This window comes from Pan troglodytes, chromosome 19 (assembly GCF_028858775.2).
Source record: "Pan troglodytes isolate AG18354 chromosome 19, NHGRI_mPanTro3-v2.0_pri, whole genome shotgun sequence".
NCBI classification, from domain to species: Eukaryota; Metazoa; Chordata; class Mammalia; order Primates; family Hominidae; genus Pan; species Pan troglodytes.
The window spans coordinates 50879692-50904897 of record NC_072417.2 but is presented as its reverse complement, the minus strand read 5'-3'; the positions used below and the strand labels follow the sequence as shown (position 1 = coordinate 50904897).

General features: G+C 50.6%; 1 pseudogene; it reads right to left on the bottom strand.

Annotated features, from left to right (window-relative positions):
• The window catches only part of TBC1D27P (TBC1 domain family member 27, pseudogene), a 60484-nt pseudogene extending 36429 nt beyond the window's left edge, over positions 1-24055 (bottom strand).
• Between the last annotated feature and the right edge of the window lie 1151 nt (positions 24056-25206).

Here is a 25206-nt window from a genome sequence, read left to right as displayed (position 1 = left end):
AGGTGGGGACAGAGAAAGAAAGAAGCTGGCAGGGAAAACCCAGCCTCAGCCAAGACCTAGCCCAGATAGTAAATTAGCAGGGCTGGGAGTCTCCATCATATCAGCAGTCACGTGTCTTAAAACCAGAATCTACCCATATTATATATATATCTTGTATCTGCCACTGCCATTACCTTCTTTTCACTTTATGTCAAAAAAAAAAAAGAATCCCAGCACTGAGGCAGGAGGATTGCTTGAGCCCAGGAGTTTAAGTCTGCAGTGAGCTGTGATAGCACCACTCCACTCCAGCCTGGGTGACAGAGGGAGACCCTGTCTGAAAAGAAGAAAAGAAAAGAAAACCTGTCGTGTTACTGACCAGTAATAGGGGCTCCCAAAGTATAAACTCACCTCAGACCCCTGTTTGTTCTTCCTGCTACCTGTCCATTCTGCCTCCGCCCCGTTCCGAGGCTGGACCATACCATGAAGGAAGGCCCCTTGGTTACAGCCTCCCCAGCCCGTCAGCCATGCTGCCAAGAATACTGGAAAGAATAAAAAGCTAGAGGGAGGCGGCTGCCTGCAGGAGGTTTAGCATAAAGGAAATAGGAATGGTAACAGGAAATTGAAGAAAACAGTTAAAAAGAGCAGTCATTCAAGAATGACCCCACTGATGCCACCTGTGCTGTCCCCCACCTGACAGAAATGGACCGAGGCAGCTGCCAGAGTGGATATGCAAAGGCAATTCACATGTTCATTAGTGCCCTTTTATGATGTAACCTAGTCATAATGAGATTGCAGGGAAGAGATAGAAAATAAGATGTTTCCAATCTTGATCATAAGAATAGTATTTCCTGCTGGCGTGATTGTGTGTGTGTGTGTGTGTGTGAATATTTTGGATTAGCTTTAAAAACATTTTACATTTGATGAAACCCAAAACTCATTTTGCCTGGAGTAATTTTTATTCATTGTTAAATCTCTGTAAAATTAGAAATATAAATATGTGTCTGGTTTATTTACTCTTCACAAAATATGGTGTCTAGACCTGTTTGTTTATGATGCCTCTTAGGCTCGTTCTCTCTGAATTAGGAAGCCAAAAAAAAGTGGTAAAAGTCAGATGGTTCATAGTCTTTTTGAAAACCAGTAGCCATGTGCATTTTACTTAAAATGACTTTCTTTTTACCTCACCAAAGTACTGCATGATAGGTTATGTTCAATCCCTGTCGCTCTCCGTGTGTGTGTACATATGTATGTATTTTATTTTAGATTGAGGGGGTACATGTGCAGGTTTGTTACATTGGTATATTGTGTGATGCTGAGGTTTGGGGTACAGTTGATCCCATCACTCAAGTAGTGAGCATAGTATACGATGGTTAGCTTTTCAGGCCTTGTCCCCGACCCTGCCTCACCCCTTTCAGAGTCCCTAGTGTCTGTTGTTCCCATCTTTGTGTCTCTATGTACTCTATATTTAGCTCCCATTTATAAGTGAGAACATACAGTATTTGGTTTTTTGTTCCTGCCTTAGTTTGCTTAAGATAATGGTCTCCAGCTGCATCTGTCTTGCTGCCAAGGACATGGTTTCCTTCTTTTTTTATGGCTGTGTAGTATTTCATCATGTATATGTACCGTATTTTCTTTATCCTGTCTATCATTGATGGGTATTTAGGTTCATTCCATGTCTTTGCTATTGTGACTAGTGTTGGAATGAACATATGAGTGCACATGTCTTTTTGGTACAATTATTTGTTTTCTTTTGGGTACATATCCAATGAGATTGCTGGGTCAAATGGTAGCTCTGTTTGAAGATCTTTGAGCAATCTCCAAACTGCTTTCTACACTGGCTAAACTAATTTACATTTCCACCAACAGTGTATAAGTGCTCCCTTTTCTCTACAGTCTCATCAGCATCTGTTATTTGTTTGACTTTTTAGTAGCCATTCTGACTAACGTGAGAAGGCATCTGATTGTGGTTTTGATTTGCATTTCTCTGGTGATGAGTGATGATCAGCGTTTTTTCATGTTTGTTGGCCACTTGTATGTCTTCTTTTGAGAAATGTCTATTCATGTCTTTTGCCCATTTTTTAATGGGGTTATTTGTTTTTTGCTTGTTGATTTAAGTTTTTCTTATAGATTCTGGATATTAGATACATCGTTTGTGAATATTTCTCCCATTCTGTAAGTTGTCTATTTACTCTGTTGGTAGTTTTCTTTGCTGTGCAGAAGCTCTTTAGTTTAATTAGATTCCACCTCTTTTGGTTGTTATTGCAATTGCTTTTGGGGACTTAACCAAAAATTCTTTGCCAAGGCCAGTGTCAAGAAGGGTATTTCCTAGGTTTTCTTCTGTAATTTTAATTGTTTGAGGTCTTGCATTTTTATTTTTTATTTTTTATTTTTTTTGAGATGGAGTCTCACTCTGTCCCCCAAGCTGGAGTGCAGTGGCGCCATCTCGGCTCACTGCAAGCTCCGGCTCCTGGGTTCACGCCATTCTTCTGCCTCAGCCTCCTGAGTAGCTGGGACTACAGGCGCCCGCCACCATGCCTGGCTAATTTTTTTTGTGTTTTTAGTAGAGTTGGGGTTTCACCGTGTTAGCCAGGATGGTTTCAATCTCCTGACGTCGTGATCCACTCGCTTCGGCCTCCCAAAGGTCTTACATTTAAATCTTTAATCCATCTTCAGTTAGTTTTTTTATGTGGTGAAAGGTAGGTGTCTAGTTTCATTCTTGTGCATATGGCTAACCAGTTATCTCAGTATCAGTTTCTGAATAGGAAGTCCTTTCCCCATTGCTTGTTTTTGTTGAAGATCAGATAACTGTAGGTATGCAGCTTTATCTCAGTTCTCTATTCTATTCCAAAGATCTATGTGTCTGGGTTTTATACTAGCAACATGCTGTTGTGGTTTCTGCAGAGTTATAGTATAGTTTGAATTCCAGTAGTATGATGCCTCCAGCTTTTTTGTTCTTGCTTAGGACTGCTTTGGCTATTCAGGGTCCTTTTTAGTTCCATATGAATTTCAAAATAGTTTTTTCTAAATCTGTGAAAAGTAGTTTGATGGGAATAGCATTGAATCTGTAAAGTGCTTTGGGCAATATGGCCACTTTAATGATATTGATGCTTCAGATTCATGATCATGGAATGTTTTTCCACTTATTTGTGTCATCTCTGGTTTCTTTCAGCTTCCTTCCATATATTAATCCAATAATGAACTTGTGTTCAGGGACCTGTTCAGCTCCAGTTAATATTGTAGGTGCTGGGGATTCCACAGTGAATGAAACAGGCAACAGTCCCTGCTCTCGTGGAACTTACATTGTCATGGGGTCTGGCAGCTAACTGAAACAGAAGGTAACATATGTACCATATTTGAAGGGGATATTACTGTGGAGACAAATAAAGCAGGGAAGGAGGATTGGGAGTGTTGGGTGAATGGTGCAATGTATATACAGTAGTCAGGGAGGTGACATTCAAGCACTTGCACCTCTTCCCTGAAGGGCTTTGGTGTCTGCATGAAGGTTTATTTCCCACCAAGGACTAGGTGTGGAAGGTCAAAGTAAGGAGGTCATCACTGCCGTGACTGTGCCAATAGGAGCTGAAGTGACACAATGGTGGTCGCCTCAGGTCAGCAGCACTGGGAAGTGAGCATCGCAGCCAGACCCACCTGCAGAGCCCTGGGCCAGCTGCCTGACGTCTTGAGTGGCCCAGAATTGAGACCCAGTAAAAGGACATGAGTCTGCTCTCACTATCAAGTGAGGCCCACACTGAGCTCAAAATGGTGCTCCTAGGAGACCCTTCCACACATTCTGCTCAACTCAGACATCCTGGGGTCTTTTTGGAATAAGTCACTCCCAAGAAGGCCCTGCAAATTACTCTCAGTCCTCAAATTTCATGCTCCTGATGCGTGTTAGCTCTTTTCCAAGCCAAGGGCAGCCCTGACCCATGGAACCCCTATACCTCCTTTTCTTTCATCTAAGAGTCTACTCTGAGCTCCTGGTTTTGTGTTACGATGGGGAAATCTCCATCTCTAATGTACTTTCCAGTAAGAATTCTGGAGGGACAGAAAGCCAAGAGGGTGAATGTGACAGATGAATTCTAAGGATAATCTCCATGACTCTCCCCGGAATAATGTCCTGCCCTTTATATGACACAGGGAGGTGGTCTGGATGTGCCCCACCTAATCACAGAGCCCTGTAAAAGCCAAGAGGTATAAAGCATGAGAAGGACTCTGCATGTTCTTGGTGGCTTGAAGAGGGAGGGGCACATGAGAAGGAGCTGAGAAGGGCCCGGGCCCCTGGCTGACAGTCACCAATGCTTTAGTGCTAGAAAATCCCTAGCCATGCCCAGAAATTGTCATGTGGGTGCTCTGCAGTTCTGAGGTTGACACCTGCAAATGTGGTGCCACCAGGTCCTTTGTCTCCGTCTCTGTCCTGATGCCCTCAGACCTCAGCCAGGCCAAGGATGCTGTTTGCTTTGCCTTCTGCCTTCCTTCAGCCGGGGGATCTTGGCCTGGAAGTCACTCTGATGAATGTGTGGAATTCAGCTCTAAGTCTCTCCTGCATCCTCTGTCACCTCCCAAGAAGCATGATGAGGCACAGCCACCCCACACCTTCATGGGTGGCACCTTGGCTGTGGTCCTTGGGTCCTGCCATGCCATGGACCCTTGGACACTGGTGAATCAGGCAAGGGCATGGGTAGAGAGTCCCTGCATCTCACCTGCATCTCAAAAGCTGGAATCCGTAACCCTTAGCAAGTTGTGATGGGACGAGTTTAAGAGTTTTAAAGGCTGATGTTTTCATGTTTGAAACTACAATATTAGAGCAGTATTGTAGTATTAGAGTCAGCAGCTCTGTGAGGTGGTGAGAACCCCAGCCCTGGGGGTGTGCAACCAGGAGGGGAGGTGGGGCACAACAAGAGCATCCTGTAGTGACTGTAGGCTTGCTTGTTTCTACAGACAGAAAGTTCCTAGCAGTGGGATTTGTTTGTTACCTCTTTCTTAGAAATCCACTTGCCAGAGCCCAGCTGTTGTTTTGCTACTGTTCATTGACACAAGCAATGAAATTTAAAAGTTACAAATAGCACTAAAGTCCCCTTTGACGGTCACCCCCAGTTCTGTCCCACCCAGTGGTAGCCAGTGTCATCATGCATGTCCTTGCAGGCTTCTTATGCTTCACAGTCACGTGTGCATGATCACGAACGACACAGCACTGTAGTGTATGTGTGTGCGAGTGTGTGTGTGTGAGTGTTTGTGTGTATGTGTGATGTTTGGTTTATCATACTGAGGCAGGAGAATAGGGTCTGGAGGCAGAGAACTTAAAGCCAACTCATGCTGAATTCCTAAAGGTGAATCAAGGGAAACCACCAAGGTCTGGGGGCAGGGAACCTGGGGTCAATTCATGCTGACTCCCTAAAGAGAGAACAGCTGGATCTGGGGGCAAGGAACCTAAGGCCAATTAATGCGACCTTCCTAAAGCTACCACCCCCCCACACAAACCATTCTCCCCACACCCAAGTGGCAAAGGATCAAAGGCTCCTCTCCTATAGCCCTCCCCTTCCACCACGTCTCAGATGGAAAGGGAGAGTGCGTTGGATTGGCCAGGGCCAAGCACGAGCCATCCCTTCCTCTGCATAGGGCACCAGTTTGCCCCAGCCTTTAATTAGCCACGACCAAATCCTTCATCCAGGTAAGGGGTAGCCTATAGGGTCCTCAAAAGGAGTACTTAAAACCCAGAAAACTTTGTAACCAGGCCCTTGAGCCCATTGCTCGGGCCCACTCCCACCCTGTGGAGTGCTTTCTGGCTTTAATAAATCCCTGCTTTCCTGCTTCCTTCCTGTGTTTAATTTCTTTGTTACTTTGTGTGTTTCGTTCAATTCTTTGTTCAAAACGGCAAGGACCTGGACAACTTACGCTCCCTTCCTTCCAGTAACAGTACTGTAAGACTCACGCTATAAACTACTTTTATTCACTCAATATCTGTCCCGAGAGCTTCCACATCTGTCTCACGCTCTTAATTGTAGCATAGATTCCTGGCTCTGCCCCGTGCACCCTGCTTATTCAGGCATCCTCTGCTGCATGAACATTTACATTGTTTCCTGTTTCTCTCTGTCATCAGGAGGCTCACGGAGGAGGAGAATTTCTTGGGGGTGGGTTAGATCTGTGTTGTACATTTAACTGACCCTGGCTGGTTACTCTCCAGAACGCTGCTGCCAGCTCCCTCCCTCCAGTGGGCCCTGAGTTCATGCTTCTGTAGATCACCCCCCTGCCCTTGATGTTACCAACTTTAAAACTTTGCAACCTGATGGCTGAAAGTTAGTTTTTCATTGTTCAGTTGTGTTTTTCTGATTTTTGGGAGACTGGACATTTCCTGTGTTTGCTGACCATCTGCTTCTTCTCTCCTGCTCTGTGCACCATCACCCTGCTCCAGCTGCTTCCTGGAGCCTCCCTCCTTCCTCTCCACCTGCTCACATCCTCCTCGTCCTTCAGTTTCTTCCCAAGGGCCCATGGGCTTTCTTTGGCTTTTACGTTCCTCTCACTCTGCCTTTGGCTGTTGCTGGGCTTCCCATCCCCTGGGAAGTTTCAGAGGATCGGGAAGACACAGGAGTGCAGTCACCATGCAGTGCAATACGGGCCGTAGTATTCATCCTCCACGGCCTTTATTGAGGACTTACTGTGTGCCAAGAACCTGCTCTAAGAACGTAACTGTGCTCCCTCCCTTCATGCTCATAACCACCTGTGAGATGGGCAATGTTCTCATCCCCTTTTATGCAGAGGGACAGAGGAGTAGAGGCACAGAGGAGTTCCATAAATTGTCACCAAGGCCTTCCACTGGTGTGCGGCAGGGTCAAGATTGAAACCCAGGCTGTCCAGGCCTAGGGTTCAGCCTTTCCAGTGCTCTGCTAGGTGTTGGACAGGGCCAACGAGACACAGAGAAAGAGCATCACCTGACTTGGGCTGGGTCAGGGATGGCTTCCTGGAGGAGGTGACAGCTCAACAGAGCCTTGAAGGAGGATCAGGAGGAGCTGACTAGGCAATGAATAGAATAAGTATGTTCAGGAAAAGGAAAGGGCCTTCTCAGTGATGCTGGGAGGCTGGAGAGCTGTCCTGGCCCAGGATGTGTGCCGGGGGGCAGGAGATTAGGCCCAAGGGGTGGCCAGGGCCAGATCTAGAAGACTTGGGCCATCCCACAGTCGATACCTGATCCCAAGGCCAGGCAGGCCTTCCACTGCTCTGTGCGCATTGGTGGGCAGTGCCCCATGGGACCCCAGGAGCCTGGACCCCAGCCACTCACCTGGGCTCCTGAGACCCAAGACGCAGGCACGGGGGTGGGAGGGGGTGCGGCTAATTTACATCTAACAGGTCAAGGGGGAAACTGCACATCTCACTGTGCAGATGGAACCCACCGCTGGATGGACCTAGGACACAGCCTGGATTCACAGCCTTTCCCTGCTGCTGTGTCCCCACACCCCAGGCAGGGAGCGAATCTGTTCTCTGATCTTCTTTTGTGTCCAGTTAACCATGTCCCCAGATACGTACCTGATCAGGAGCTCAAGTACATAAACGTTCTGAGAATTGAACAAAGCAGTGACCAAAGGCTGCCTCGACACAGGATGATGTTGCTTAGAGCCCTGGGACCACGAGTCAGGACCAGCCGGAATTGTGACCTGGTGCTGGCAGAGGCTGTCTGGTGCTGCAGAATCAGCCCTGGCCAGTTGTTCCCTGACGCACACTGGGACTTTGGCTGAGACACTTCCCGTCAGCTGTAAAACAAAGAAGACTGTCTTTCTTATTAGATATGCCTCAAAAACACAAAAGTGCTTTGAACCTGCCAGACTTCCTCTTGAAGAGTCACAAGCACACAAGGAAAGGCTCTGAGAAAGAAGGCCTGCAGTTAAAAAAAAAAATACTTTGGCTTTCTTTTCTTTTCTTTTTTTTTTTTTGAGACGGAGTTTTGTTCTTGTTGCCCAGGCTGGAGTGCAATGGGCGATCTTGGTTCACTGCAACCTCCACCTCTCGGGTTCAAGCGATTCTCGTGCCTCAGCCTCCCAAGTAGCTGGGATTACAGGCATGCGCCACCACGCCTGGCTAATTTTGTGTTTTTAGTAGAGATGGGGTTTCACCATGTTGGTCAGGCTGGTCTCAAACTCCTGACCTCAGGTGATCCGCCTGCCTTAGCATCCCAAAGTGCTCAGATTACAGGCGTGAGCCACCACACCTGGCCGCTTTGACTTTGTTTAACCCAGCATTTTTCAAGCTAATTTGACCACAGAGATCTAGCAGCATCTGTTAACCGGACAAGCACATGAGGCACAAGCAGAGGGCTCTAAGAATCACCCTCCTTGGCTGCTGTCTGGTCTCAGGGTGCAGGGGAGAGTCTTTCCTGCATCCAAGTCTGCGCTGCCCAGAGTGTGAGCCCAGCCCACAGAGCTAGTGCCTGAGAGGAGTTTTTCCTTTCTTTTTCTGTCAACGGAGCTTCTCTCTCAAGCTTCTACTCCGCCTGGCTGTGTCAGTCTTAGGATTTTCCTGTTTCTCTTTGGGGCTTCATGGGGGTTCTGAGATTTTATGTGGGTTGAGATGGTGGTAGAAGAGGAAGGGCATGGACAGCTCCTCTGGTCAGTTGGGCAACTGCCATCTGGTCAATAGGGCACTGTCTCCCCTCAGGTCCAGTGGCTTTGGTGGCTTCCAGTCCGTGAATGGGTCCTGGAAACTCCCCAAAGCCGCCCTTGTCCAATAGAACCCGCTACCGGCCTTCCACTCAGCCACTGCTTCACACTATGGCAGGGTGTGCGGTAGCTCCCTCCCTCTCCACTCCCCAGCCCAAACTGGGGGAGAATCAGGGGTCTGTCTTTAATTTTTTTTGTATCCTTTGATTTCAGACTTGCTTTTGAATAGATAGTATTAGTCAGGTGGCTTGAAACCCAGAAAGTATTGAAAGATATGATAGAAAGTCTTTTTTTCCTTCTTTTTCTCCAGCTGCCCAGTTCTTGCCTCCCCTTGAGTAAATAGTTTTATCGAAATATAATTCCCGTGCCATAAAGTTCACCTGTTTAAAGTGTACGGGTCTATGTTTTTTAGTATTAATGTATTTACAGAGTTATGCAACTGTCACCATAATCTAATTTTAGAACATTTTGATCACTCTAAAAGAAAACTTTGTCAGTCTTCATTCCTCCCTAGCCACAGGCTACTACTAATGTATTCTCTGTCTTTATAGATTTACCTGTTTTGGACATTTCACATGAATGGAATCACACAGTATATGGTGTATTGTGACTAGTTTCTTCTACTTGGCATAATGTTTCCAAAGGTCATCTGTGTTATAGCATGTATCTGTAGTTCATTTTTATGGCCAAATAATATTCCATTTTATGGATATATCATATGTGGTTTATCCATTCATCAGTGGGTGGACATTTGGGTTGTTTCTGCATTTTGGCCATTATTATTAATAATGGTTCCATGAAGGCCAGGTGCAGTGGCTCACACCTGTAATCCCAGCACTTTGGGAGACTGAGGCAGGCAAGTCACTTGAGGCCAGGAGTTCAAGACCAGCCTGGCCAACATGCAAAACCCTTTCTCTACTAAACACACAAAAATTAGCTGGGTGTGGTGACACATGCCTGCATTACAGGCATGCACCAGCACGCCTGGCTGATTTTTGTATTTTTGTAGAGACAAGGTTCACCATGTTGCCCTGGCTGGTCTCAAACTCCTGGGCTCCAGCTGTCCACTTTCCTTGGCCTCCCAAAGTGCTGGGACTACAGGCATGAACCACCATTGCCAGCTGATAAACCACATTTATGAAAAACCCATAGCCAACCTCACATTCACTGGTGAAAGACTGAAAACATTTCACCTAACATAGGAGGAACAGGTCAGAACGCCCCCTTTTACCACTTATGTTTAACATAGTATTGGAATTCTAGCCAGATAAATTAGGCAAGCAAAATAAATAAAAAGCATCATATTGGAAGGGAAGAAATAAAACTATTTATTCACAGATGAAATTACCTTACATAAAGACAGTTCTTAAAATCCAGTAGAAAGCTACTAGCACTAATAAAGGAATTCAGCAAAGTTGCAGAGTACAAGGTCAACACACAGAAATCAGTTTTATTTCTATACACTAGCAATGAAAATTAAAACAAACCCACCTACAATAGAAACCAAAAGGATAAAATTCTTTAGAATAAATTTAAGGTGAGAGACTTGTGCACAAAAACTATGAAACATTGCTGAACAGAATTAAAGGCCTATATACCTGTAAATACAGCTCAGGTTTATGGATTGGAAGACCTAATATTGTTAAAATGCTATATACCACCCAAAGCAAAATACAGACTCAATGCAATCTCTATCAAAATCTCAATGGCCTTTTTTGTAGAAATAGAAAAGCTGATCCCCAAATTGGTGTGGAATTCCAAGGGATCCCAAAGAAACAAAACAATCTTGAAAAAGAGGGACAAAAAAGCTGGGCGTAATGGTTCATGCCTGTAATACCAGGACTTTGGGAGGCTGAGATTGGAGGATTACTTGAGGCCAGGAGTCTGAGACCAGCAGAGCAACATAACGAGACTGGTTTCTACAAAAAACTAAATTAAAAAAAAAAATAGCCAGGTGTGTGTCATGTGCCTGTAGTCCCAACTAATTGGGAGGCGGAGATGGGAGGATGGTTTGACTCCAGGACTTTGAGGCTGTAGTGAGCTATGATTGCACCACTGCACTCCAGTCTTGGTGAGACTGAGACCCTGTCTCAAAAATTAAAAAATGAGTAAAGTAAGAAAAAAGAAGAAAAAGGAGGACAAAGTTGAAAGACTCACACTTCCTGGTTTCAAAACTTATTACAAGCTACAGTAATGAAAAGAGTGTGGTCATGGCATAAGGAGAGAGATGGAAATCAATGGAACAGATTGAGAGTCCAGAAATAAACCCTCACATATAAGGTTCGTTGATTTTTGACAAAAGTGCCAAGATCATTCAATGGGGAAGAGCCATGCTCTTGAAAAATGGTACCGAGGCCAGGCACACCTGTAGTCCCAGCACTTTGGGAGGCCGAGGCGGGTGGATCACCTGAGGTCAGAAGCTCAAGACCAGCCTAGCCAACATGGTGAAACCCTGTCTTTATTAAAAATACAAAAAAGCAGCTGGGCATGGTGGCGGGCCCCTGTAATCCCAGCTACTCGGGAGGCTGAGGCAGGAGAATCACTGGAACCCAGGAGGTGGAGGTTGCAGTGAGCCAAGATTGTGCCATTGCACTCCAGCCTGGGCAACAAGAGTGAAACTCCATCTCAAAATAAATAAATAAAAATAAAATGGTAATTTTGATGTGAATTTTACCTCAAAAATATTTTTTAAGAGCTGCATAGGGAGACTTTGTCTGTAGAAAACAATCAAAAACTTAGCCAGGCATGGTGGCCTGCGCGTGTGGTCCCAGCTACTTGGGAGGCTGAGGTGAGAGGATTACTTCAGCTGAGGAGGTAGAGGCTGCAGTGAGCAAAGATCATGCCACTGCACTCCAACCTTGGTGACAGAGCAAGATCCTGTCTCCAAAAAAAAAAATCAGAGCTGCCCTTGCCCTTGTGCTAATGGGCGCTCCTTCTATTACATCACCTACCTGGCTCTTAGGGGCACCTGAGTTTAAGACCCCTGCTCTAGATTCATGTTACCAAATCCCCTTCCGGAGAACGTGTAGTCAGTTACACCACCACTCAGGATCCAGGAGAGAAACATTTTCACCAAACCCTGCTCAACACATTGACTTCCTCATTTCAGTGGGTAGGAGAGTGAGGTTCAGAGACGTTAAGTGACTTGCTCCAGGTCACACAGCCAGTCAGGACAGTGTCAGGACTGGAATCCAGTTCATCTCATCCTGAATCCAGTGACCTGTCCTTGTGCCCCACAGGTTTCCTACAGCCAGGGAAGCCAAAGAATAGGGCTGGGAGCCCCATTCGAGGGCTCTGACGCTCAGAAACTCATCGCAGCCCGCTCTGAGGCCCTCAGCTGGCACAGTTCCCAGCCAGGTGAGAGAAGAGGAGGAGTTCAGGCCCCTGAGTCGGGGAGCAGTTGCCGGTGGCCGGCTTCCTCCAGCATTGGTGGAGGGGGAGCCACCAGGGGGCATCTGCGTGCATAAGAGTCTTGGTCTTGGCTGCCCAGTTAGTCATGGGGCTGCCCAAGTATCTGCTCCTCTTTTGCCAGGAGTGGAAGGAGCAGCTCAAAACCAAGCTGTGGCAGGTGCCACAGGAGATGGGCTTCCCTGAGATTAGCACCTCCCTTTCCACCAGGAGCCGAGAATACTCAGGTTGCTCATTTGAACCCATATGGTGAAGTTTCCCTCTCTCTCTCTGGATATTTATTCTGTAGTTTCGGTTTTCAAAAACAAAACCCTTCTGTAGCATGGAGTTCTCATACTGGGTGCTGTCTCCAGTGTGTTCCTTGTGAAACAAATGGATTTTGCTTGTGGTTGTGCGAAGTCTCATAATTACCCCAGGGAGGAGTGGTCCAGTTGTGAAAAGGGATAGGGTAGCACATCAGCTTTGTTTTGGGGCTGTCCTGTGCATCCTAGGATGATTGGCAGCATCCCTGGACTCTACTCATTAGATGCCAGTAGATCACCTCCCTATCCCCCCCATTGTCATTGAGACAACCCCAGTGTCCCCAGGCACGGCTACCTGTCTCTTGATGGTGAGGGCAGAAGCATCTTGGTTGAGCACTGCTGGTGTAGAGACAGCCTGGATGAGAAGAGGAGAGAGATGAGAGGCTAAAGCCTCTTTGAGGTGAAGGTGCAGACTCTGGAGCCCAGCACGTGTCGTCAGCTGGGCCTCAGTGTTTCCCTGGACAGTGTTGCCCTTGGGTTTCCAGTCGTAAACAGCAGGAATAAATCCCACGAGAGGCTCATGCCTCATTCTCCGTTTGCTTCTTTTTTCCTTTTCTTTCCTTTCCTTTTTCCTTTTCCTTTCCTCTTTGTTTTTTTGAGACAGGGTCTTGCTCTGTCACCCGGACTGCAGTGCAGTGGTGCAGTTGTAGCTCACTGCAGCCTTGACTTCCTGGGCTCGAGGAATCCTCCCACCCCAGCCTCCTGAGTAGTTGGGACCACAGGCACGCACCACCGTGCCCAGCTGATTGTATTGTTTTGGGTTTTTTTTTTTTAGTATGTTTTGTAGAGATGGGGTCTCGCTGTGTTGCCCAGGTTGGTCTTGAACTCCTGGCCTCAAATAATCCTCCTGCCTTGGCCTCCCAAAATGCTGGGATACAGGCATGAGCCACCATGCCTGGCCTAAATTTCTAGTTTTGACAGATGTGCCAGGGTTATGCAAAATGTCATTCTTTTTTTTTTTTTTTTGAGATGGAGTCTCGCTCTGTTGCCCAAGCTGGAGTGCAGTGGCGTGATCTCAGCTCACTGCAAGCTCCGCCTCCCAGGTTCCTGCCATTCTGCTGCCTTAGCCTCCTGAGTAGCTGGGACTACAGGGGCCCGCCACCCCGCCCAGCTAATTTTTTGTGTTTTTAGTAGAGACGGGGTTTGCAAAATGTCATTCTTAAGGAGAGTTGGATGGAAAGCACAGGCGAATTCTATCGTATCTGTTTAATTTTTCTGTAAATTTAAAGTCATTCAAAAAGTAAAAGTAAAAGTTCATTTTAAAAAACTGAGGAGGTTATCATTCCCTCTGTGTAAAAAGCACAGGAGGCTGGCCTACAGAGTCAGGCCGTGGTTGCAGGGGCAGTGCTGGGAGGGCCTGGGCATGTTCTGCTTCATGATCTGGGGGCTGGCGAGTTCCATCTGTAAGTCTTTGGAGCTGTGCACTCACAGCAGATGTAAGTCTTCATCTTACATCTGTAAGATGTAAGTTATATCATAATAACTTTTTGAAAGTTTAATTCATATAACAAGGTCAGGAAATGTCCATTTGGGCTGTGGCACCTCAGATGCTTATGCAGCCATGAGCCTTGGCCCGTACGCTTCTAGAAGCATCCACTCCCACATAGCATTTGTCCAGACCCAGGGCACCTGGGGAACAAGGAGCAGGATTGGGGAGATTTGAAGTTTCAAGTGGGGAGGTCAAGAAGAGTCACTGAGAAGGGGCCAATTGAGCAAGGAGCTGCAGAGGGCGTGGAGGGCCCTGAGAACATTGCAAGTGGATGGCACAGAGCCAGGCCCTGAGGTGGGAGCCTGGCCAGTTGTGGGGACAGCAAAGAAGTCAATGAGAGTGGGAAAAAATGGGGTAAGGGAGATGGGTGGGAGGAGGTCAAGATTATGGGGGGTTGGGTGCTTTTCGAGGTCCTTGGCTTTGCCACAGTAGGGTGGGTGCTGTAGGGAAGGGTTTTGAGGGGGAGGGGCATGATCTGACTCAGGGTTCACAGGGTGCCTCCCTCCAGCTGCAGTGCTGAGAGCAGCTACGGGGGCAACCACTGGGAAATTGGGAGACCCATTAGAATTGAATTGCAATGACCCCAGGGAGAGATGAGAGTGGCTTGAAGCAGGCATGAAGGTGGTGAGAAGTGGTCAGATGCCTCTGCAGAGTGAAAGGGTAAACATCATAAAAGTTCTATCGTTTGGCCTGGTCAGATGCCTCTGCAGAGTGAAAGGGTAAACACGATGAAAGTTCTATCATCTGGCTGTCTGGCCGGGGTGGTGGCTCACCTGTAATCCCAGCACTTTGGGAGGTCGAGGTGGGCGGATCGCCTGAGGTCAGAAGTTTGAGACCAGCCTGGCCAACATGGTGAAACCCTGTCTCTACTAAAAAAAAAAAAAAAAAAAGTGGCTGGGCGCGGTGGCTCACGCCTGTAATCCCAGCACTTTGGAAGGCCGAGGCGGGTGGATCACGAGGTCAGGAAATCAAGACCATCCTGGCTAACATGGTGAAACTCCATCCCTACTAAAAATACAAAAAAAATTAGCCAGGCGTGGTGGTGGGTGCCTGTAGTCCCAGGTACCCAGGAGGCTGAGGCAGGAGAATGGCGTGAACCCGGGAGGTGGAGCTTGCAGTGAGCCGAGATCGCACCATTGCACTCCAGCGTGGGCGACAGAGCGAGACTCCGTCTCAAAAAAAAAAAAAAAAGTCCTATCATCCCATAAAACCACTCACTCCTCATTGCAGCCCTAGACTTGCTCTACCCACACACTTCAAAGGGGGGCTCCGCGCTCTTCACCCTCCTGCACCCGCGCCCATCCAGGAGTCAGAGCAGGATGTTTTCCTCTAAGGGAAAGCAAAGCGAGTGTGTGTGCACTCGTGCAGAATAGAGTTTGGGCCACTCATTTGATTTCTTTGTAGATTTTATTCTCGTCTTCTTTCCAATAAGAAACACCATAACTAATGACTTCAGAGAGGCTCTTCCTAGTGTATTTTTAAGAGGAGAGGCAGTATTAATAGTTCCAGCCACATGGCAGGTGGCCCTCTGTGACCCGTCACAGTGAACAGCAAGCTCTTGGGGCCCTCTTAGGCTTGCGCTTTGAGGCTCCTGCCTGCCCTGGTGGTTCTAGAGTCCCCCAGGTTACCAGGCCTGAGGCTTCTGAACATCCCCTAAACACAGCCTAACTTCCCAACAGTCTCCTTCCCCTTGGGGAGTCTCCAAAAGGAGATTTTTTTTTTCTTTTTTGGAGACAGAATCTCGCTCTGTCACCCAGGCTGGAGTGCAGTGGTGTGATCTCAGCTCACCCAAGTAGCTGGGAATACAGGAGTATGCTACCATGCCCAGCTAATTTTTTAGTAAAAACAGGGTTTCACCATGTTGGCCAGGCTGGCCTCAAACTCCTGGCCTCAAGTGACCCACCCACATCGGCCTCCCGAAGAGCTAGGATTACAGGCATGAGCCACCCCTGCCCAGCCTGATGGTTGCTCTGAAATAGCCAGAGAGCTGGGATGCAGTATAGAGCAGTTCGTTTCCCAGTGCTGCCTTGAGCCTGGGTTAGATCTTCTCTTCATGCCAATCCAGGCCTTCTGTTTTCAAAGTTTCTCTTGGAGTCTCATGGGACCTTGGCTTCTCCTGCAGCATAGTCCCACAGCCTGGCCCCAGGGTGGCGCCCTCCTGAGGTACTCAGAGGTGTGTGGCATTGATAGTTGGTGGGGGCAGCTTTTAGGGCTGGAGGTGGTAGGCTAGGACTGAATGACTTCAGCCGAGATTGGCTCCTCCCCACTCCTCACAGTGGAGATCCCAGGGTGAGGGACCTGCAGCTGAAGTCCGTCCATACAGGCAGAGAGACTGAGGGTGATTCTCAGACGAGTGTGGGCTGGTCACTTGCAGGTCTTCCTAAAGCCCGTGCTGGCGTTTCTGATTCAGCAGGTCTGTGGGGGGCAGGGGCTTCTTCACTCTTAATCAGTTCCCAGCCGATGCTGATGAGGCTGGTTCAAATGCCATGCTCTGAGAACCCCTATACTTAGGTAACAGGGCACCTGGCTGCCCGTAGGTTACCTGTGGCCTCTGGGCTGGCACTGCTAGTTGTAGGCGATATCCTACCGGTTAATTTTAACTTGGAGTCTTTTAGAGGACAAAGACCTGTTTTGGTGGTTCACTGAGTTGAACAGCCTGGTGGGCTGGCCTTCCCAGCGCTTCTCATCAGTCTTAGGGCTGCGCCGCCAGGCCCTAGGTGTGCATTGTTCTCTCTCTTTGCTACCGGTGGAGTCTTCACCACCATAGACCTTTTCTAGGACATCAGCTTGGATCTCCCCAGCTCTTCCACTCTGTCTGGCCCCTGAGCCCAGGGAGTGTGGGCAGCGTGGTAAATGGGGACAGCCACGTGTGGGGAACCGCCATGCTCACAGACTGCTTGTGACAGTGGGAAGCCTTCCTCACCCACATGGCAGGGGCATGTCTCCTGGCCAGAAGGCTGTGCTCCGTCAGAACCAAATCAGGGCTCTTTCACACACCCAGGACTGAGCAAAGATATGGCATTAGCCTGGGTTGGCTGCGGTCTCTGGTGCTAGTTTGTCTTTTGTTTTGGCCAGATGACTCGATATTTCTGTCCCTCAGCTTTGCACTATGCTGGGTATTGGTGTCAGCAGTTGCTGTTCCAACCTCCTCATGTAAATGAACCCAGAGCCAAACTGGATGCCCCTCAGCCTTTGTGTTAATCACCTACCCCAGAGTGTGAGCTGAGAAGCGCCCGGCCCTCTCCCCATGGTCCACAGCCTTCTCCGCATGTGATTAAAACTTAGCTGTGACGTTCTGCAGTTAGGGCCATTTTTGAAATTGTGCACTTACTGCTTCAGTTGAGATAAGTAATAAGATTTCGGATGTGATTGTTTAAAATGTTTTTAAGTAGCCATAGCATACAGTTGTTCAAAAAGCAGAAAACGTTCCTAAATTTTAATTGTCTAGTGTTTTATAGTCTTATTTCCTGTTAGTTGCATTAATCAAAGGTTACTGCAGAACAGTCCTTGTTGAGTGGAAGTATTCCTTAGAAGAGGTACAAGCTTTTGGTTTCTATCTTGCTGAATAGTCTGCAGGACGAAAGCTGCATGTATAGAATTTTAAAATGCAGCAACTTTGTTACTCTTGTCAGAGGCGTTGGAACCAGTGCAACTCCATCTTGAATAGAGGCTGGGTCAAATAAGACTGAGACCTACTAGGCTGCATTCCCAGACAGTTAGGGCATTCTAAGTCACAGGATGAGATAGGAGGTCAGCACAAGATATAAGTCATAAAACCTTGCTGATAAAAACAAGTTGCAGTAAAGAAGCCAGCCAAAACCCACCAAAACCAAGATGGCGACAAGAGTGACCTCTGGTCGTCCTCACTGCTACATTCCCACCAGCACCGTGACATTACAAATGCCATGGTGACGTCAGGAAGTTACCCTGTATGGTCTAAAAAGGGGAGGCATGAATAATCGACCCTTGTATAGCATATAATCAAGAAATAACCATCAAAATACCTCCCCAGCATTAACATCAGCACAGACCTAAAGTCTGATAAGAAACATTTTATAACCTCTCTCTGAAGACTGCTACCTGGAGGCAAACCAATTTATTTCTTAAAATGTATAAAACCAAGCTGCACCACGACCACCTTGGTACATGTTCTCACGATCTCCTGAGGGCTGTGTCCCGGACCATGATCACTCATATTTGGCACAGAATAAATCTCTTCAAACATTTTATAGAGTTTGACTCTTTTTCATTGACAAGACCATGCAGAGTAACTTCTGGATGTTGCCATGGCATTTGTAAACTGTCATGGCCCTGGTGGGAGTGCCTTTTAGCATGCCAATGCATTGTAATTAGTGTATAATGAGCAAGAGGACAACCAGAGGTCACTTTCATCCCCATCTTGGTTTTGGTGGGTTTTGGCCAGCTTCTTTACTGCATCCTATTTTATCAGCAAGGTCTTTGTGACCTGTATCTTGTGCTGACCTCCTGTCTTATCCTATGACTAAGTATGGGTAACCTTCTGCAAATGCAGCCCAGTAGGTGTCAGACTTATCTTACCTAGACCTTATTCAAGATGGAGTCAGTCTGGTTCAAATGTGTGTGACACATTTAGATGGTCACAGGGGAGGTGAGGGGCCTTCAAATTTTATTTTGGTTCATGATATGGCTTGGCGTGTATGCTTTTCATTTGTAAAATTGCTGTTCTTTTGACAATTTAAGTGACTGTTTCATTGACTACAAGTTTGAAAATAAAAATTAATTAAGAAAAAAATTCCAATGACTGTGCTGTGGTTGGAGACTTTATTTACCAAGATGTTTACCCTTTCCTTTCCCCTCTCATTATGAGCAGCTGTGTCACTGCTCCTCCTCCTCCTCCCCTAATGCTTTGTAATCTCTCCTATGTCATAATAAAGCTACACTTTATTCTGAAAACTGGCCAGTTCTCCTTTTATTGACACAAGCAGTCAAAGAGAGGGTGGCAGGAGGGAAAACAGCAGCCAGGGCAGACCGACCTGGATGGGGCGCCCTGGTCACAAGTAATGCCATGTAGGCTGCCATGATGGCGATAGGTAGAGCCGGCAAGTCTGTGTCCAGGTAGGGGCTTCCTACAGTGAAGGCTGATCTCAGCCCCCTCCACAGTGTGGGCGGCCTGCCCACAGGCAGCCCGCTGGTCCTCCTGGGAAATGGTGCCGGCCCAGGAATCCACAGCAAGTCTCTCGTCATCAGATGGGGTGCTCAGCAATGGTGAGGCAGGCGTGCAGCAGGCAGGGCCTTGAAGCCTCCAGGTGGCGTATTGGCATGTGAAGCCGGGGCACTCAGGACAATTTTGGGCTGGGCTCCAGAGATCAGACTGCCTGCACTGCAGTGATGAGGCTGGGAAGAGGCAGCAGTGTTCACAGCTGTTGGCCGCATTGAGCCAGCCCTCCACATCCTCATTACTGCACGGTCTCCCGTCTTGCCCAGGTTCTCTGATGTGAATCCTTACAGCATCAGGGCTCACAGTGCCCTGGTCCCCTCTGTGGTCACCCTGGGAGCCCGTGGTGCCTCTGGTGCCTCTCTCCTCCTAGGACTCGAGTTGAAGCCAGGGACCTCTGGGCCTGGGACTCACAGGTGGGGTCAGAGGCCCCAGGGCATGCTGCTGGCTGGCTGGCTGGCTGGGGCTGCAGGAACCCTATGCTTAGCCTTCCCTCCAGAGGCCTTGATGGGACCAAGCCCCCCTGAATGGGATTTTCCAAGGCCCAGAACCAAGGTCCAGCAGCCATCTGGGGCTGCGACGCAGCTGGGCGTGTGCCACCTGGGCTCCTTCCATGCCACGTTCTTCTACTGAGGGGCATCGCAGGCAGGTGCCGCCTTGTTGCTGGGGTGTCTCCTGACCTGCCTCCTCTGTCATAAGCCTGGGCAGGGCCTGGTGTCGGGGTCCCAGTGGGCTTGCTGGGCCAGGCCTGTCCTGTGGTTGCAGGGCTGTCCAGGTAACATGTTGAAGTGACAGGGGCCCAGTAGCCCTGTTCAAAATTGTAGTAAGGAAACCATGGATCCCAGCATCCAGGTCTGTGTGGAGGTGTGGCATAGAGTCCCAGCACAGGTATTTTTATGTAATACGAGGCCTGACCTCACCGGGAAACAGGGTGGCCACATCTTGATCCTCTGGGCCACCCAGAGAGCAGCCTGCTGCCCTGGGTTCTGGGGAAGCCCCTTCATGCTGCTGGGCCTTGGCCTCCGCCATGGAGACAACCCTGTCAGGCCAGGCTGGGGGAGGACAAGGCTTTTGTCCTGGGGGGCTGATGGCATGAGCCCCTGGAGCTGAGCTGGTGGGCTGGGCAGGGCCAATCTGTCCCCCTCACAGAGGGGCCTAATGCCAGGAGACACCCTCGAGGACCCTCGCTCGAGTTCTCCTGAAAAAAAAGAAACAGACGTGGTCGGCATCTTCACCAAGCTCATCGGGTCCCTTCAGGGCTGGGCCCCACAGGCCTGGGTCTCTGGAGTCCTCGGGGTCCCTGACACTGAGTATGCCCCCGCAGGCTGCTGATCTCAGGGCGAGGACTGTGTGCAGTCTGGGGTCAGGGAGCTTTCAGGGAACCTCAGGTTGCTCCTGAAATGGCCCCCAGGGTTCAGGCTGGCTCAGGGCTTCCTGCCTCATGCCCTCACCTCAGGACTGTTCGGCAGCCCCAACTCAGAACTCAAGTGGGAGGGACCTGCACTGTCACCCAGCCCCCTTGCCACCACACATGGGGGCCTGTCTCCACAGAGCATGAGAAGGTCCCGGGCAGGGGTTCCCCTCTGCCCTCCAGGCTGTTCACTCCATGCCAGGGCTGGACCAATCCCATGTCCAGCTGAACTCTTGGTTCTGGCTCTGGGTCAGGGCTTCCCCTATCCTGTGCCTGAATCCTCTTGGGTCAGGGGCACTGATTCTCTTGTCTCCCTGGCTTGTTGTCTTGACATCCTTGGAGGGGCACTCAAGAATGAGGGGTCCCTGCTGCTCTCTGAGGCTGCTTGAAGGTGGGGGTGGGGGCTTCCACAGCTGGGTCTGACTGCCCCAGTGTCCCTCAGGGCCCTTCAAGGAGGAGAGGGGGACAATGTGGAAAGTGGGGGAGGGGTGTTGGGGGTTCCTGCCCATGGCCCCCGCCTGTCCACACAGCATGTCCAGCACACACACACACATGTGCTCAGTGCCTGCCCTGAGGAGCGGCAGACCCATTTGACTTTCTTAGAGTAGAGGAGGAAGAGGAGGAAGAAGAGGTGCAGGAGGAAGGCCAGGTAGGAGGGCTGGTGGGGCCAGGGCACTCCCCACCATTGACTGCCCCAGAGGGTGACTCGGGAGGGGACCTGGTGCTGGAGCCCACCTGGGGGTGGCAGGTCCCAGTGTTTTTTTGTGAGTTCCTTCATAGAGGTTTGAAGGTTCCTGAGGACCGTGTTGTCCTCCAGGGCCCAGCTCTGAGAGAGTCGCTCCTGAAACTCCCAGACGGTGCTCCAGGAAAGCTTCATGAGGCACTCTAGGGAGAGGGCGGGCATCAGGCCAGGAGGGTTCCCTGGGAGGGGTCAGTGCCCGCACCTCGTTTCCACCAGGGCTACCTCCCACTGGGTGGTGCCGGGTCCTTTTTGGCCACCCCGGGGTCGAGCTGTGCACAGGAGGCCACAGCTAGGGGAGGCCGGGCAGGGAAGTGCTCCCCACACTCCTTTCATCTGGGTCATGTGGGGGGGTGGACTCAGTGTCATCATGCCTTGCCCAGCCCACCAGGCCAGGCCCTCTGCTCGGATGGAGCAGAGAGTCATGGTAACAGTGTGAGGACGCTTCCCTCAGGCCAGCGGAGGTCTGTCCCACGTGTTCCCTTGGGCACCCTCAGGCACATGGGACTTACCCCTGTGTATTTTGAATGATGCATGCGCCATGGCTGTCAGTACCTGCTCGCCCTCCAAGATAAGCACATCCCACAGTCGCAGGGTGAGCCCGAAGGATTTCTTTGGGGACAGCAGGTGTGGGAGGACCTGGCCTTTCCAGGCTGGGGCTGGTGGCCTGAGCAGGACCCATTGGGGTTTCAGTCCTCTGGAGTGCTGAGGACCCCTTTCCATGGGATGAGACCCCTCCATGAGGCTGCGGTCAGACAAGGTCCTGCAGCTCCTCATGGGGGACTCATCTCAGCAGTGAGGTGGCTTCTGGAAGAAGGGGCTTCCTGAGGACTTGGGGCTTCCCTGGGCCCCTCCAAGTTGGGTCCTAGCCCAGTCTCCCCATGAGGCTGGGCCTGAGCCCTGGCCTCTGCCGTGGGATGCCCCCTCTCAGGCAGAGCCTGGTTTATGTGCCCTGTAGGGAACTGCCTGTGCCTCCTGCAGGCTGGAGGGGATCTGAGTCCTCCTGGTGGAGCTCGACCCCTGGGCTGGGGGTGCCGGGCACTGCGGGACAGGAGAGTCCCTGGGCTGGGGTCTCCCTGTGCCTCCTTACCCCATCAAGGAAACACCGGAGGAGCCTCGTCAGCATGGAACCCTCAATGCATAGCCCTTGCTTGCCCTGAAGGGAGGAGCAGAGGTGCTCAGGGTCCCTTGGGCTGCCCTGAAGTCCTCCCACTTCCAGGCCCTTCTGTAGACCCTTCCTCAAGGAGCAGAATCCAGGGCGGTGGCCAGGGCTCCAACACCTGCCCCATGCATGGATGCCCAGTGGACATACTTCCCTTAGCCCTGCTTAGCCAGAGCTTGGCCCTGGTCCCAGCCCTTCTGCCTCCGCCAGGGCAGGAAAAGGAAACCCAACTCTGAACCCCTGGAGAATCCCCATCCCAGGTCAGGCTGTGGTTGGGACTTGGCCTCTTGTCAGCTCCGTGAGAGACTAGAGCCTCCCCTGGCCTGTGGGGCCCAGGGCCTATGGGGAGGAGCAGAGGGTGTCATCCACTCACCAGCTGTCTCATGATCTTTGGGAAGTACTTGTGCAGCACCTGCTCCTGATGTGATAGGAGCTTCCGGAGCTGGGCAGTATTTGGGCTGTGGAATACTGAGAAGCCGCTGACCCATCACCCCATCAGAGCCCACGCCCAAGATGTGGAGGCATCAGCTGGAAGAGCTGGGCAAGATGGGGGACCCCGGATCCCGAGGCTTCCCTCCTTCCCATCTGGTGACCCCATCACGCGGCCTCAGCCCTGGGGAGGAGGGCCCTGGCTGGAGGCGCTGCCCGGCGGCATCCTGGATTGAGGTGCCAGGAGGGCAGCCTGCCTTTGACACCATGAGGTAGGGCCGAGGCAGGCAGGTGCTAGCGGGGAGACCGGGGTGGGAGCTGGGGGCTGTGTGGCCATCTCCTGGATGTGGGATCAGGCTGGGGGACATGGGATGGGCAGACATTGCCATCTTGGCTTCGTCGGCCCATCCATAGGAAGGGAGGGTGGCTGGGAGCACAGCCAGCTGGGAGGCAGGAGGACACTCAGGGAGGTGAGTGGCGCCTGCACAAAGTCGGGGCTGGCTTCGGGCAACAGAGGGTGGCCAGGAAAAGGTGTCAATGCTCTCTGATGTTAGGGATGAAACGTGTCTGACTTGAGGTTTGAGGGTCCATGTCCAGACCCAGGCTGCTGTGGGACCTCAGCAGGGACATCCTGGAGGCTCCAAATAAGCTGGGATACAAGGAAAGCACCTTGACTGGAAGTTGGGATCACCGGCCAGAGTGGCTGTCCCCTGGCATGACTGTGTAAGGCCCTGGGGGCAGCTGTCCACCTACCCTGCAGGGAGTGCCTCTCACCGGCCAGCAGCTGAGCCAGCACCCAGAAAGCATCTTCCTCCGGCAGATAAAGGAGGACGGCAGTGATGCGGCTCAGGTCCCTGTGGTAGCCCACCTCCTGCAAAAGCCAGAGTCACCGTGGAAGGATGTCACCTGGGAGGGCTGAGTCCACCTGGGAAGGCTCACATCACCAGAGATGGCAGAGATCCTTGGGGACACCTGCCACAGGCCCCCGGGGATTTGGGATGGGCATGAGGACTGAGCAGGTCACGTATGACTCAGCTGACAAAGAGCCTGGGGGACTCCTGCAGCTAGCGTCTAAGCTCAAATGGCCCTAAAGGGCACAGTCAGGGATTGTTTATGCTCCTTCCCCTAGGCAGGCTGGGGAGGCCACTATGCCAGGCCCGGAGCAGCACCTGTGAAGTGCACCCACCACGAGGGCAGGCGGCAGGGTGCTGACCACCACACAAAGGGTCCTGCGACGACTTAAGGGCTGCCTGCCCGGCACAGGAGGGCGGCTGGGTCCAGACCCCATGTGGCAGCCCATGGAGTCGGCTCAGCAGCTCTCCCTGCCTGGAATGGTCTGGAAAGTGGGGGCCGAGCAGGAACAGCCACCTGGGTGACCCCCTCCCTGTCTGCTGCACTCCTATGGGGTTCAGGCAAAGGGGAAATTGGATCTCTGTCTGGTTTCTGGTGAAGAAGAGGCTTCCTCAGGATGCCAACTCATTTCATGACAAGAGCCTGGCCCATCAGGCACCCCAGCTACTTGTCAAACATGTCTCCTGCCAGGACCATCTGCATGCGCCCCTGCCAAGCTCCTGGGCTTTGGGGCAACGCCAGGAGGGGAAGGTCATTTCTTCATCTGAGACATGGTGGTCGGGTCCAGGTGACACCAGGAGTCTGGGCTTCAACCCTTTTCTGTCTCAGTTTGACCCCTTGAGCCGCCCCGTTGCTTGAGTGTCCATGCCAGCAAGTGAGCTTGAGTCCTGCCTACTACGTCCTGGTGGGTCACAAACACTGAATTTTCAAGAAGTGCTGAAACCCCCGAGAGGCACCTATGCCTGTGAGTATGGGCACATGGCCCAGGAATATTGCTGCCCGGGAATACTCTAAACATCATGTGATTCTGCAGGGTGTGGCTGACATCTGCCTTGATGCGGTGAGTGATCCTGGAGGACCTCTTGCCCTTCTCCTTCATGACTTGTAGGGCAGGGCCAAGAGGAGGAAGCAGTCTCAGAACAGACAAAAGACTCCCTGCCCCTAACAGCTGTCATCCCACAGTCAGCACTTCTGGAAGGAAGGGAGGAAGATTTCCTTCTGCAGAAAGTTCCTTTTTTGTCTTCTTTCTGAAGCCAGGGAGGGTCAGCAGAGCCCAGCGCACCTGTGGTGCCTGTGTCACCGTCTGTGCCTAGTATGTGCATCTGACTACAGCCCCCACCCCCAACCCGGGCTTGACATTCCTTCCGGCTGGAGTCCTGGGCTCCTGACACAGCCTGGCCTATTTGTCCTGCCCTGGCCGAGTGTGGGAGGGCCTTACCTTGTATTTCCTGGGTTCTGGGACTTGACTTTGTCAATGTCTAGCAGGAGTGCCCATGCCTGGCCTCACACCAGGGGAATGCCTTTGTACCTGCTTCGAGACAGCTACAGACAAAAGAACACTCCGGTGAGACAGGATGTGTAGTGACTTGGGGAGGAAAG